Here is a 14,976-nt window from a genome sequence, read left to right as displayed (position 1 = left end):
AGACCCACCTATAACACATATTTCACCAGGTCCTAGAAGGGGCCCGCATTTGTTTGGTGGGACACATGTTGGAGATAATAATGAAGGCTATGAAGAGTATGAAGAGGGATATTCAAGTGGAGTTGATGGGAGTCAGTTGAGGATTCAAGAGCAGTTTGGGTATAAACCCGAACAACAATCGCAACAACAAATGCAACAATGGGGTGGGGCGAATATCAACCAAATACAACAACCACAATTTCAACAATATACACAACAAAGGCCCGTTTACCGGCAAATGGGCCAACCGAGAGTACCATTGGGGGTACCAAGACGGCATACACGAGAAATGGTTATGGGAATTGAAGCTCATTTTCTACCGGTCATCACCAATAACCCATCTCCGGTGGTTATTCCTCAAAATCAGAATGGAAGAACATTTGAGGTTAGAACCAATGCGCTCCAAAGTTTACCAAAGTATAAGGGTCTAGCAACCGAAGAACCTTATTTTCATTTAGAGGCATACGATTCTATTTGCAATACGATCGGGGGCCAAGGTTTTTCACCAAATGAGGTTAAGTTGGTGCTGTTTCAATTTTTGTTAGAAGATAAGGCAAAGAGATGGTTTTACACCTTGCCTTCCACATCAATTTATACTTGGGCCGAGATGCAACAAAGGTTCTTGGAAGAGTTTTACACGGCCCAAAAGACTAATGATGCAAGACGAAGTTTGATAAGCTTCCAACAAAAATCGGGTGAGATGTTTCATGAAGCATTTGAGAGATTTAATATGATGATCAAGAATTGTCCTCACCATGGTATAGCTATTTGGGAGTTGTTAAATGCGTTTCATGAGGGGTTGAATTCTGAAGATGAGCTGGACGTAATGTCAATCACAAATGGTACATTTGGTACCAATTATGAACAAGATGATTGGGCATTCTTGGAGCAAATATCGGTCACTTCAAAGAGAAAGGCTCAAACTGCAAGAAGAGCAAGACCGGCAATTGGAAGACCGCAAGTTCATGCCGTAGAAGTTGTGGGGGTACAAACTACTAATCAAAGAATTGATATTTGTACAAATTGCAATGAGTTGGGTCATGGGGCTTATGTGTGTACGGTAGGGCAAGTACAAGTTGAAGAAGTGTAACATCCAACTTTTTGTTAAATAATAAATGGCGGAAAGTTTTGTTATTTAACTATGTGTCGTTAAGTTAGTCGTGTGTTAAGTGTTTGGATAATATTTGGAATTGGAATTGGAATTGTGAGTGGGTTATGGGGCCCATGGCCCCCTATATAAGCCTAACCTCTCCATTCCTTTCACCATTTCTTTACACAACACACACACACTAGAAAACACACACACTTTCTCTCTAGCAATTCAGATTCGGATCCAAGCAAAAGGAGGAAGAATCTCGTGTGTAGACATCATCAAACAACAAGAATCACGTCCAGATCTACGTATTGTCCAGATCTGAACTCGAACCCGAAGCAAAAGGTTGGTTTCGGTTTAAATGGTTAAGTTTTATGGTTAGAATCGACATGCAAACCGATAGAAGGATAGATCGGGGTATATGATGGAAGAAAAACATGAACTTGATAAGTTATAACCCCACGAGAATGTTATATGGTAAAAATGTGATGTTCGGGCCTTATAAAACGCAAGTATACAAAGTTGGTGCAACCCAAAACCCTTAAAAAGGGTAAAATCGGATCCTGAGGAAGAGCCACAAAGTAAAATGGCTTTAAAATGGTAAAAACGAAGAAAGGAAGGTATTTCGCTTCGCTCAGCCTTGAGAAGCGAATCAGGCATTTCGCTTCGCTCAGCCATGTGAAGTGAAGCGAAACGCTTCTATGCGAAGCAAAACGCTCTCATGCAAAGCGAAACGTTCCATGCGAAGCGAAACCCTCCCATGCGAAGCGAAACGTTTCCAAGCGAAGCGAAACGCTCCCATGCGAAGCGAAACGCTCCCAAGCGAAGCGAAACGTTTCCATGCGAAGCGAAACGCTCCCATGCGAAGCGAAACGCTCCCATGCGAAGCGAAATTCCATGCATGCGAAGCGAAATTCTTCCATGCGAAATTTTATAAAATTCATTTTCTGATGCATTTTGGTTAAAGGATTGTTAATGAAAATAAAATTTTTCATTAACCCCAGCCAGGGGCGCTGCCCCTTGGACCCTGCTAGGGGCTGCTGCCCCTAGACCCCGCTACCAGGGGCGCTGCCTCCGGACCCCCGTTAGTTGAGGGCGTCATTGACTGAGATACAAGAGGTAGTAGTAATGGATATTTGACACTCGTAACGCGTTATACAGTTAGCCATGCACAGCTAAAGAAAGGCATTACTATTAACGGAAAGAGAAACCGACTTCATGTGAGTTTCTAGCCCCTTTATCCGTTATGTTTTTGGGGCTGTGTGCATACCCCTATGTGATAGATGTTAATACACTTAAGTGGTAAGTGTATGATATGTGTATGTTATATGTATGACTAAGTATGGAATGTTATTATGGAATGTTTATACGAATAAATATGTACATAATATACATGACCAGAAGATATGTAAAGTATTGAATGAAAATGAATGTATGATCGAGTGACGTGACAGGTATGGTTATTGGAAACAAATGGACCAGACCCTAATAATATCTGAGATAGAAGGGACCAGACCCTGATAATATCTGAGACAGAAGGGACCAGACCTTAATAATATCTGAGACACAAGGGACCAGACCCTAATAATATCTGTGATGGTAGAGATAGAATAGTCTATGGGAAACCATAAGGCCTTATGAAAGAAAGTATGTAAGCGGGTGTGCATGTATATAAAGTTTGTATGAAAGAAGTAAGAGTAAGTAAGGTATGAATACGTATCTTCATATGCATATGAGTAAGGATATGAATATATTGTATGTTAATTGATTAACTAGAACTCACTCAGCGTAGCTGACTTTTAGTATGCACGCAGGAAAATAAGTTGAGGCAGCTGGCTTAAGGAAGGGCACAGGGCATGGACTGAAGAGACTGGCATCCATAATGAAGTGTTATGACGGTTTTAATTAATTAGTTATGAAAAGACAATTTGTATGTTAAGACAAGAATGATTGTTTTGTAATGTGATGTATGAAGTTTTAAATTATTCCGCGAAAATTTTAATTAACTCTGATTTTAGAACTGTGTTTATGAGTAAATCCAATACCAAAGTAGGGTTACCAGAAACGGGGCCTTACAAGAAGTAAATGCAATTCAAGGTTAAGGAGGTGGTAATTGAAGTTATTACATGAACTCAAACACATACCACCCCGGGTTGAGAAATCATCCAAATTTCCGCTATGGAAATCAGGCAACTCAACTCAATCCTAATTTCCAAGGAACTTCTCAAACCCACTTTCTTCCTTGTCAAAAATACTTCAATCAAGGAAATGCTCAAAGTGGGAATAACCAAGGAAGTCAATTTCGAGGAATGGGTGGTAATCAAAGTGGGTCTTCGGGTCAAACTTCTTCAAGTGGGAATGAAGTCATGGATATGCTTAGGATGATGCAACAAGACATGCAAAGGAGAAATCAACTTGATGAAGTGCGCATGCAAAAGGATGAAGTCCGTGACAAAGCCATTCAATCGTTGACCACTCAAATGGGTCAACTTGCAACCGATGTTGAGAATTCGAAGAAAAACAGCTCAAGCTTAAAGAAGGGGAACGACGTGCATATCAATGCGGTAAGACTTTTACCTAATTTTGGAATTTCTAGTGTTCAAGTTGATCCAACACCACAGTTTGTTGAGAGGGTGGTGAAAGATATTGGTGATGAGATTGAAAATGTGGGTAATTATGAAACAATTTTCCAAAATAACTCTGAATTACAACCGAATGAAAAATCTTTTTGTGAAAATTGTTTTTGTGATAAATGTTTAAATGACAAATTAACCAAAATAAGGGGTGAGAGGGTTGATAATAATATTATCCCGAGTAAACTTCAAGACCCAGGAGTGCCCCTTTTATCAATCCAAATTGGTGAATTTAAAATTGATAGGGCACTGCTAGATCTTGGAGCTTGTGTTAGTATCATGTCCGGTAGTTTATATGATCAGTATGAGTTTGGTCCGCTACAAAAAGTAACACTACCGTGGTTTTAGCGAATCAAACCCATACACTTCCCCGATGCATGATATATAATGTGATGGTACATGTGGTGGATTTTTGTTACCTAGTTGACTTTTTAGTACTTTATTATGCTAAAAATGTAACTAATATGCAACCTACAGTCATATTGGGTAGACCCTTCCTCGCCACTTCACTCGCAATAATTGATTGTGTTAAGGGGACACTGGGAATTAAATATGGGAATCGTGATAAACGGTTATTATTATTTGAAAGTACTACTGACCCTCTTGTTGACAAGGAAAATCTGAAGGCGGATTTTGTTAACAAGTGTGTATCCTTGAGCAAGGATCACACGAAAACGGAGTGTTTTGTGATTGGCAGGTCGGTTGAGAAGAAAGAAGTTGAGCATCAACAGAGTGAGAAGGTGGCAGAAAAAGGTGGCCAACCAAGGAATACAAAAGTGAGACATCCACCTAACCTAAATGATCCAGGGTGGAGAATGAGGATGTTCGGGCCCGACCCTGGTTTGCCGGAAGACTGGTAACAGTTGCTTGAAAAAGAGCGTGCTTATAACGAGAAGGCTGCACGGGAGTGGGCCAGCCACCCACCTTGAATGTCATAAAAGTTTCAAAAAGGTGGTAATTGTATATTTTGTATATTTTTATTTTTATTTTGCTTTATAATTTCTAGTTTGTTTGTTATTAATGGTATTTTAAGTTACCATCTTAGCAAAAACCAAGTGTGGGGAAATTCTTATGGATTTCTCTTCGACACTATGTTGGGGACAACACGGGTTTTTCATAAATGAAAGTGGAGTTTTAATTAGCAATGTCTTTGTTTTATTTTCTCAAAATCATACATTATGGACAATGTATCCCAAGTGGTAAGATGGGGGAATTTTTCGTTTTCAAAAATTAAAAAAAAATTGAAAGACAACCGGAAAGTGGTAAGATGGCGGGGTAAAGTTTTGGTCCCTTTTCATGGTCACAATTCCCTTAAATTCAAGTTTGCTTAGTTGTTTTAAAAACGAGGTTTTGTAGCATTCTAGTCAAGGTTAGCATGCTTTCGGTACAATAACCTACATAACATGTCTGGATACACTTGTATATTGAGAAAGTGAAGATTGGTGAGAGATTTGATATTCTTCGTTAAAACTTGTGCGATCAATGCATTTCAAGACCTTAGCTTGGCATGAGTGCAAAAGTGATAGAGGCAATTAGGTTAAAGCATCGTCTGGATGAGTGCGAGTGTGGGTTATGGGGGTTGGGCCTCATACATTACACATATGAGCGTGGTTAATGAGAGGGGCGGGGGGTGGTTCTCTTAGAAAACATTATGGACTTATTCTTTATTCAATCAACCCCGATGTTACATTTGCGAGACGATCTGGCTTAATAGGTATTTCTTGTATTTATATTTGTTTTAGTGCTAATCGATAGGAATTATTGAGTATTACGTTTATTTGCAATGCAAAAAAGAACAAAGAAAAAAGAAAAAAAAAAGATATAAAAAAAAGAAAAAAAAAGTTTGAGATTCATTGTTCAAAGTATTGAGTGGAAAAAAAAAAGTTAGTGGTGTATATAGTTGTTTATTTCATTGTTTACTTAGTTCGTATGTGATAAGCCGGATCGGATCGCCTGAGCTACTTTCAATATTCCCCTTCCGTACCCTTACACCTTGCCCCATTATATCCCGTTTTAAGTACTCTTGATTTGCATTTGTATCAAAGCATTTATATAGGTGGAGATTTGATGGTAGTACAAGCGTATGCGAGGAGAATTGGTTATGATTGAATACATGTGAATGATCACCAAGAAGAGAGTTAATGTGTGGAGGTGTGTTATGTGTGGGGAAAAACCAAAATCATATTAGGTTTGATTAGAATTCTATGGTTTAAATATAATATCAAGTATACTAGTACAAACCTATAGTAACGAGGGAATATGGTATGACTTGGGACCTTGACTAAACCGGAATTGTTGGTTTGTATGGTGGTTGTAGTTTAAAAATAGTTGTTGTTTGAAGTGTTGCTTGTGGGCAAGCAACGGTTAAGTGTGGGAATGTGACGAGTGACTCGTAGGGAAGCCGTTAAGCGAGTTAAAAGATATAAATGCATTGGCTTAGCCAACTTAATTTCATGGAATTAGTTGACTATGGTTACTCATATGTTTGCAGGTAGGAGGAGGTAGAGGAGAAATTATGAGAACGTGGGCGAAAACGGTGAAGAAAACGGAGTTGAAACCAGAAAGATATGAAGAAAACAAGAAATTGATGAAGCACTCCACCGTGGTCCACGATGTTGACCGTAGGACACGGTCAAACAGGCACGAAAATCAACTGAATACACCGTACCGTGGCATTCCGGGCACCGTAACTGGACCGTGGTCCACGGTGTGAACCGTGGCCCACAGTCCGACACGTAACTGCTGAGTTTGGGCCACTTTTTAGGCCGTTTTTGGTTGTCTTTTCACTTATCTTTCAATCAGAAACACTGGGGAACGATTTGGAGAGTCTAAGACATTATCTTTGGTGATTGAAATCATTATTTTAGTGTGTTTGATTCGTTTGATGAAGACAATTGATGCTATGATGATCAACAAAACCATGAGTGGCTAATTTCTTTGGTATTCCTCTTCGGATGTAAGGTTCATTTACAATACACTTTATGTTATTCGTTCTTGAATTTGGATTGATTATCTAATTGTTTATGTTAGTATAATCATGATGTTTGTGTGATTGTTTGTAATTTGTCTATATCGTTTAAACCTAGTTTTGAACCATGCGTTCTTGGTGTCGTTGACAATTGAGATTTAGTGAAAAGAATTAGGGTTAATAATATTGATTGATTGTTGAGTAACAACCTCGCGTTCTAAAAATCCGAGTACTTAGTTCTTGATTAATTACAGACAATTGCATTTATACAAAACCAAGATAGTATGGTTTATCCATTGAATGTTAACAAAAGTGTTGAGTAATAACCTAAACCCTGAGAGGAGTGCTTGTTTAATCAATCGTTTACAACTTTCGTGTAGTTTATTTAGCTCTTATAATCAAATCAAAAATCAACTTGAACATTACTTTTGTCATTTACTTTTTATATTAGTTTAATTGCTAAACTACTTTGTTAACACATATTACACAAACTCCCGTGTTCGATACCCATTTACCGCTATCTATTTAGTAGTATTTGGTTTATTTTTGCGCGAGTCTTCGACCTCACGTCATTTGTTAAAGATGCTTGGATGCAGATAGTTCAGTGTAGGCGTGTGTTGAAATGGACATACGTGTATGGGTATTATATACCGAACATAGAGCACGCGAAAAAGCTAATTTCTTGAGCATGTGTAGGGTGAAGTGATGCTAGACTGTTGCTATCTAGTCAAAAATAATTAAATCTAGTGTCCTAATCACCTAAGCAAGCTAGGGTAAGTAGGGTGTCGAACCACGAGGAGTATGTGGTTAGTGTGCAGTGAAACTGATTCCTAACATTATGAAGTAGTTCAATTAACAGTGCTGATCACTGATGTGCCTAAAGTGGTCTTATAAAAAATAATGCTATTAATCAACTTAGCACAACGAATAATAAAAACCTAGAATACCCTAAACCAAACCACTAGCAACAGGCAAGTGAACCTATCGGGTGTAGAATAGCTATGGTAAGTCCGGGAATATCGAACCCTAGAGAAACTAATTAAATTAACGAACTTAGATTCTAAAGCTAATCAAATTGATAATAAAGAAAAAGATTATTTTTGGATTTTTATTTATTTTATTATGAAACTAATTATTACTTAGACTAATTTAACCTAATAAATTAAACTTAAAATTCTAAGACTTAGACGAAAACACTAATGAGAAAGGCGTTACCTAGGCAAGGAATCCGAATTGTGACGACTCAGGCTTTTATCGGTTACAAGAAAATGCTACTGGAACCGGGAATCTAAAAAAATATGAACCCTAGGAAACCTAATGGATCCCTAATCACTCTCAAGGTGTCACCTAAGAGGAAATCCTAAAGATCATGTAAAAGCACCGGCTTATTGGCTCCCCTGCCAGTTCACCAATTATGATTAATTACCCTAAAAAACAGCTAACCCGTCGGTTTCACTATCTCAATGCACCTAAGTACACGGGGTGGTCTAGAAGAGATCTAAAGGACACGGGTAAGCAGTGAAACTAAGGAAAACTAGGCAAACTTTCTGTCAGACAGTTTAACCTAAAACCCTAATAACAAAGACAAACCCGACAACTTATCACCCGTCGGGTATCTAAGCAAGTAAGAATATAAACTTCTAATAATATGCTAAAAATCAGTTTCTATGGTGAATGAGCTCAATAAACCATTAAAAAGTTGCAAACACACAGTAAACAACCCTAACATGCACCTATAATCGAAAGACATTCAATCACGCGACATGTGAAACATTCATTCAAGCACAAATCAAAAGTAAATACGCAGAAATAACATCCAATAAATCTGATCGAAACTTTTAATTAATCAAAACCCAATAAATAATTCCCTAAAACCGTTTAAACCCTTAATCAATCACAAAACATCAATCCAAGCCTAGATAACTAAAAATGTTCTAGCCAATAATCATGCTCAAAACAATAATAAAATATTTAAGTTCAACACCCAAGTTCATAATAAAAATAATAAAGTTAAACCAATAGAACCGTATTTAGATGAGTAGATGCGAACCCAAACACCTTCGAAGAAATTGATTTGCGGCTGCTATCCTTCCTCCTGTTCGGCCTTTGTATGACTTTCGGCCCCTTTTGTGCCAACTCCCAGCCAAAGAATAATATATATATTACTTGTCTCCACTCGGAACAATAATAATAATGATTCTCTAAGAATGTGACCTCTCTCCAATCAAGCCGCCTTTTCTTTGACTTAACTCCACGAAAATTATAATAATCTTGTCTCTCCCCTGCTTCACTAGAAGAATTATATATATATATATATAATATTTGTGTTGTAGGGTTTTCTTTCTTTACTCCTTGGCTCCACCAACAATACATATGACGACTTCTTTCAATTTACTCTCGTGGGCCTGCCCAACAAGGGATTAACAACTAGGCTCAGTTTATTATTATTGTTATATTATTATTACATATTATTATTATTATTATTATGAGTATCTCAGGTTGACTTTCTTTCATTTTTTTTAAATGCTATATATATAATAGTTAATTTTAATAATAGAAATTAGTAATATATAATATATGATTTACTCGTCATTCGTCGGTCTCAAATTCAGTAAAAGTATTTCATTTTAGTTCGTTATCTCTTGAAACCATTAAACTCACACATGAACCAAATAATAATAATATTCAATAAAAACTTGGCTCAAAAGTATCTAAAAATATAGGAAATATTTATATAATAATATATTTATAATTGAGACCACATCAATCACACTAGCAAACGATTTGAGTTTTATAATAAACAAGCAAGTAATCAAAGATTCAATCAATAACAAGCAAATCACACCCGGGAATTCAAGTAAGCAAACTAACAACAATCTCATGTAACTTAACAGATTAACTATCTTGTGTCAACTACAGACTGACTAACCGGTTAAACCTTAGGCATCCACGATCGCTAACACACGGCACTGGTTATCAAACGGTCTCTGCCAGTGTGACTCGACTAAGGGCAAACGTATGCTTTCTCGCAATTAACTGGTCAAAATAATCCTGCAAGCAATTATTATAGCAACCGACAAACTAATCGTTTGATCGACAAAAACCTAAACCGACTGAATGCACGGATATACTAAACATCAATACTCATAGATTAACACAAAGACAATTACAATTAGTTGTTCTAGTACATGAGAAATAAACTGAAAGATTACAAATTATACATCCCGGGTATGACTCGAAGGGTCTAGCCGCGTCTCGGCATCTCTCAGTTTTCGATTATGATGTTCTGGAACATATATGAGGCCTTGAGATGATTGGAAGTGATGGTAGGCTGCTCTCCTTCTCTAAAACTGCTCTGGAAACTGAATGATCTCGAGTTAGGTCCTCAAAACATGATATAAACAAAAACCCTAACTTTCCCGACCGTGGGGACCATCGCGTAGCGCGATGGTCTCCTCCCCTGGTGTAGCGCGATGGACCAAAAGTCAACGAAATAAAATATACAAAAGGGCATCGCGTAGTGCGATGCCCTGCCTTCAACACCCATCGCATAGCGCGATGGGTGGCTTCACTCAGCAGGTCCATTTTGTGCCTTGATTCGCGTGCTGGACGTCCCGGGTCTTCATCCCGTGCTCGTACAGGTCCAAATTAAGTGCTTTAAGTACCTGTGACCTGAAACACAATAAACACGTATGAAGTACCGAAGTTCCTACTTTAAATGAATAAAACGACTACGTTAACGAGTTAAAATATGTACAAATAAACCGAACATCATGAAGCAGGGTTGGTGTTAGAAAGGCTTTGTCGTTGCGCAGAAATAGGGTTAGAAAGGCTTCATATTAATGAAAAAGCAAATGAAAAGGAGTTTTATTTGTTTAAGTCCAGGTTAACCAGTTTGACTAGTGTGACTTGGTTTTATTTTAAGAATTTAGTTAGGTCGTCAAAGAATGGTCTTTTAGAGATTGCTGGTGAGCAGTGCCGGCTTCGAGAATTTAAATGCCTCTCCCGAGTTGAAATAAAAAGGCATATATGCCCTTATAAGAAATAACGAAATATATAAGCTAATTTTTTTAATGACAATTAACGTTATGAATAAAAAAAAGTTTGGGCCAATATATTTAAGATGATTAAGATTCATATGTATTTTATAATTTTGTTTTCAAATATATATAATAAATTTGGCCTCTGAAAATTATGGGCCTCTGCTAAACGTGTGGCTCGCACTACCCTAGGGTCGGCCAAGTTGTTTACCATGTTACTAGAACTCCAAATCTATTAAGAAATGATAACCATATGTATGCGTGCTAATAAAACTGAGAAATCTTTTGATGAGAAAAATATTGTTAACTAATAATTCAATTATATATTTTGTTAAAAGTATAGATAATGGTTAAAGTAAAATCGAATATAAATAGAATAAACATTTCTTAATTTTCTATTATGTTAAAAGGATAAAAATACTTTATAAAAATCAAATATAATTTTTATTTTAAAATTTATTACAATCCTACTCATTCCTTTTTTCATTAAAATATTATGTTAATACATAAAGAATAGTAGCTTATAGCTTATAACCTTATTGGTGAGAGTATGGGTGTTCACGGTTTGGTTCGAAACCGCGAAACCGTCCAAACCGGTCATCGGTTTGGTTTCACGGTTGGTTTTCTTTCTTAACTTTCGGTCGGTTGGTTTGAAAATTTTCAAACCGTAGCCAACGGATTGGTTTACGGTTTGTACCAAAAACCGATCGTAAAAAACCGGACCGAACCGCATGATTTAATTATATATATTTTAAATATTTTACATATTATATATATATATGTATGTGTGTGTATTACTAGACATAAATAAATAATAGTTATTAGTGCGTTTAATATTAATTATTACTTTACTAAATACTAAGTAAACAAAAAACATATGCTAAGCCCAATTTCAAAACGCAAAAATGTTAACCAGCCTTTCAGTTTTTCAAATGAGAACCCAAAAGTAAGTGATGTTTGTTAAAATTTGTAAATTATTAAGAGCTATACAATAAAAAAAATTATTTTGGGCTTTTCTCTATAAAATCCCAACGAGCGTCTAAACCGTGAAACCGGACCGGAACCAAACCGTTACTAACGGTTCGGTTTAAGAGTTCAACGGTTTGGTTTTGGTTTACGAAAATAAAAAACCGTTATTAACGGTTCGGTTCACGGTTTGACCTAAAAACCGCGAAAACCGGACCGTGAACACCCCTAGGTGAGAGAATCATTTTCATTATTACTTCATCTTCACAATATACCTTATCCTTTTCACGGTATAACCGGTTCAACCGGCCGGTACATACTGGTTTTTAAAACATTGCTCTACGGTCACCGGAAAATTTTCCGACTTGTTTTTTTCATTTTTTTTCTCTTAGTTCTACTACTTTGTCAACAACAGATTGAAAAGTCAAACTACCATAACGATGCCAACTCTCCGGTGGTTCCAACTTGCCCCCGAAAAAGCCGTGCCCCGGCTGGATGACCGGCATGCACCACCCTAGAGCCGGCCATGCTGGTGAGTCATCAGGCGGCTGTGGTCAAGATAAATGAAGGTGGTTTTATTTGGTTTGGTTCTATTTCGATTATGTGTAATGACTGATGAACAAGGTTCTGTTTCTAAAACAGCATAAGACTGTATTTCCACATTTTTAGTTTTAACTTGTGGATTTTTCTTTCGTGAGAATCTAATTTTCTGTTTATATTTCCATTGTTATAATATATAGACAGAAATTGCTTAAAAATTTAGTAAGTAATAAACCTTAAAGATCTCAAATTTGTGGCCTAGTGGTAGGAGGCTTGGGTTTTTCAATGGAGACTCAAGTTTGATTCCCGCTTGTGTCATTTTGGGTGGATATTGCAGTGAAGAATTTGAGTTATGCCTTGTGCAAAGGTTGTCAGTTTGAACGCCGAGCCCACCCGGGTTTTCGTCCCACCATGTGTTATGCTAGAGAGTTATACTCTTGTGATGGCATAACGGTTCTCAAGTGGCAGCCGGCGGTATGGTTTCTCAGAGGAATGCCCAAGCTAAACTCTGAAAGCAAGTGTGGACCCCGGTTAAGACAAAATAGTCTGACCAGAATGGGGCAACGATGCTCTTCAAATTTAAAAAGTACGATAGCTTAAATACAAAAACGTCATCGTTCTAAAAAAAAGTAATAAACCTTAGGGGAATGGGGGTGTTTGGTTTGGAATGTGTCATAGGAATTTAGGATTACAACAATTCAAACTTTCACCAACAAATGAAAATAAGCTATATTTATGTGATCAAAGGAATTTGATTGAATGAATTTTATTCAAATTCCACCCTATAATCACTTTCATTTTCAATGTCAGTTCTAGTTAATGTGAACAAAAACGGTGCCTTAGGTTGTTATGTTGCTTATATTTGTTTGGTTCATTAGTTATGTGCAACAGAACTAAGTCCATTGTTAAAATTATGTTTACAAGTTGCATTCATGCCATTTCCTAAAGATATTTTGAATTGTGAAAGGAATGAGTATGACACAAATAATTTACACCCACATATAAAATATGTTTGAAGGTGATGTAATTTAAATTATACTCGGTGTTAGTTTTAATACAATATTTTATTTGTTTGTTCATCCTAACGAAGAAGTATTAGGATTGTAAGTTGAATATTTGTAACTAACTAAAGGACTTTCACTAACGTCAACTTTAGTTAAGAATCTAGACGGATAGGAGGTGAATATTTTATTTTTAGTTTTTTTTTTTTTTTTTTAATATTTGTTTGTTAACAAGGTATTAGTTTTGAAGGAGTCACAAGATAATGAACCTAGCCAGATTAGTATGGGTGCTCAAGGTTGGATTTGGGCCTGTGCAGGTTGTGCAGTCGCACAAGGTCCTAAACCGGGAAGGGCCCATCAAAATTTTTAGAAGACAACCATTAGGCTCAAATCATAAAGGCTGAAACATATAAAAACACATATCGGTCCACTTCTCTAGTTATTTGTTGTACGATTAACTCAGGCCTTCATGTGCCCTCCTTTAATAGTATTCAAAATTTATATAAAATATTTTTGTGATTTATTTTCATAGTTCCATTACATACGAGCTTTACTCTGAATTTATCATTTTTAGTTTTTTTTCCTCATTTTGCATTCTAAACAGTTGAAATTAAATCAAACTTTGATTTCGTGAACGGCCGATTACAAAGTTTGTTCTAAAATTATGCTTTGAAAGTTGAAATTATTTGATTAGGTTTATTCGTTTATAAATGCACGTAAATATGGATGATTATTTGAAACTTTAGCTACAATAGTATTGTTTTGTTTACTGCTAATATGTTATCACACTTATCGTTGAATTATCTATATAATATGTTTGTATATACAAGCGTATTTTAGGGCCAATTTTCTTTTATTCGCACAAGGTCTACGAAGGTTCACACATTCTCAGGGACGGCCCTGAGGGTGTTCAAGGTAACGGTGATATCATCAATGATCACAAATATGTTTAGTGGTTGGAGATTGTTTGGATGAATATGGCGATGATTTAGGTGAACTTTATTTTCTGAAATAGAATGACTCTTGGATGATTTTTATATGACTCAAAAGTCGATTGGATGCATTTCTTCCGGTTTTATGGTCAATCATGTTTACACGCTATGCATCTACTATTAATTTTTACACCAAAATTTTCAGGTGAACTTTATTTTCTGAAATAATGCCCTGCTTGGGTGCGCGCATATAATGTGTATATGTGTGAACCCTCAGGTGGGCTAAAGTGAAATTGCACTAATTTTGACGTTATTTTACTAATCTCGTGAAAATAACGTTAAAAGTGGTGGAAGGTTAATCAGGCATCATGTGGTAGCGTTGATAGCCAAAAGACAAGGGTACATGCACCAATCGGCCGGTGTCCCAATGGTTGAGTGTTATGTGCCTTATGTCCAAGGCTTGATGCAAAACTACCATCGAGCTGGGGGTCTCACCGGAAGCAGCCTCTCTATTCCTACGGGGTAGAGGTAAGGTTGTCTACATCTTACCCTCCTCAGACCCTACCATAGCTTTGCTATTGGTGGGATATACTGAGTACGATGATGATGATGATGATTTATTTTCTGAAATATAATGACTCTTGGATGATTTTTATATGACTCAAAAGTCGATTGGATGCATTTCTTCCGGTTTTATGGTCAATCATGTTTACACGCTATGCATCTACTATTAATTTTTACACCAAAATTCCTTAGTTTCTATG

General features: G+C 36.7%; 1 pseudogene; it reads right to left on the bottom strand.

The window, feature by feature from the left end:
- Positions 1-700: 700 nt before the first annotated feature.
- LOC143627871 (small nucleolar RNA R71) lies at positions 701-801 on the bottom strand (annotated as a pseudogene).
- Between the last annotated feature and the right edge of the window lie 14,175 nt (positions 802-14,976).

This window comes from Bidens hawaiensis, unplaced genomic scaffold (genome assembly GCF_021521415.1).
Source record: "Bidens hawaiensis isolate Kalapana, Puna unplaced genomic scaffold, B.hawaiensis_p1.1 tig00004743_1, whole genome shotgun sequence".
NCBI lineage: Eukaryota > Viridiplantae > Streptophyta > Magnoliopsida > Asterales > Asteraceae > Bidens > Bidens hawaiensis.
Note: the sequence above shows the minus strand (reverse complement) of the source record. Positions and strands in the feature narration are given on the sequence as shown.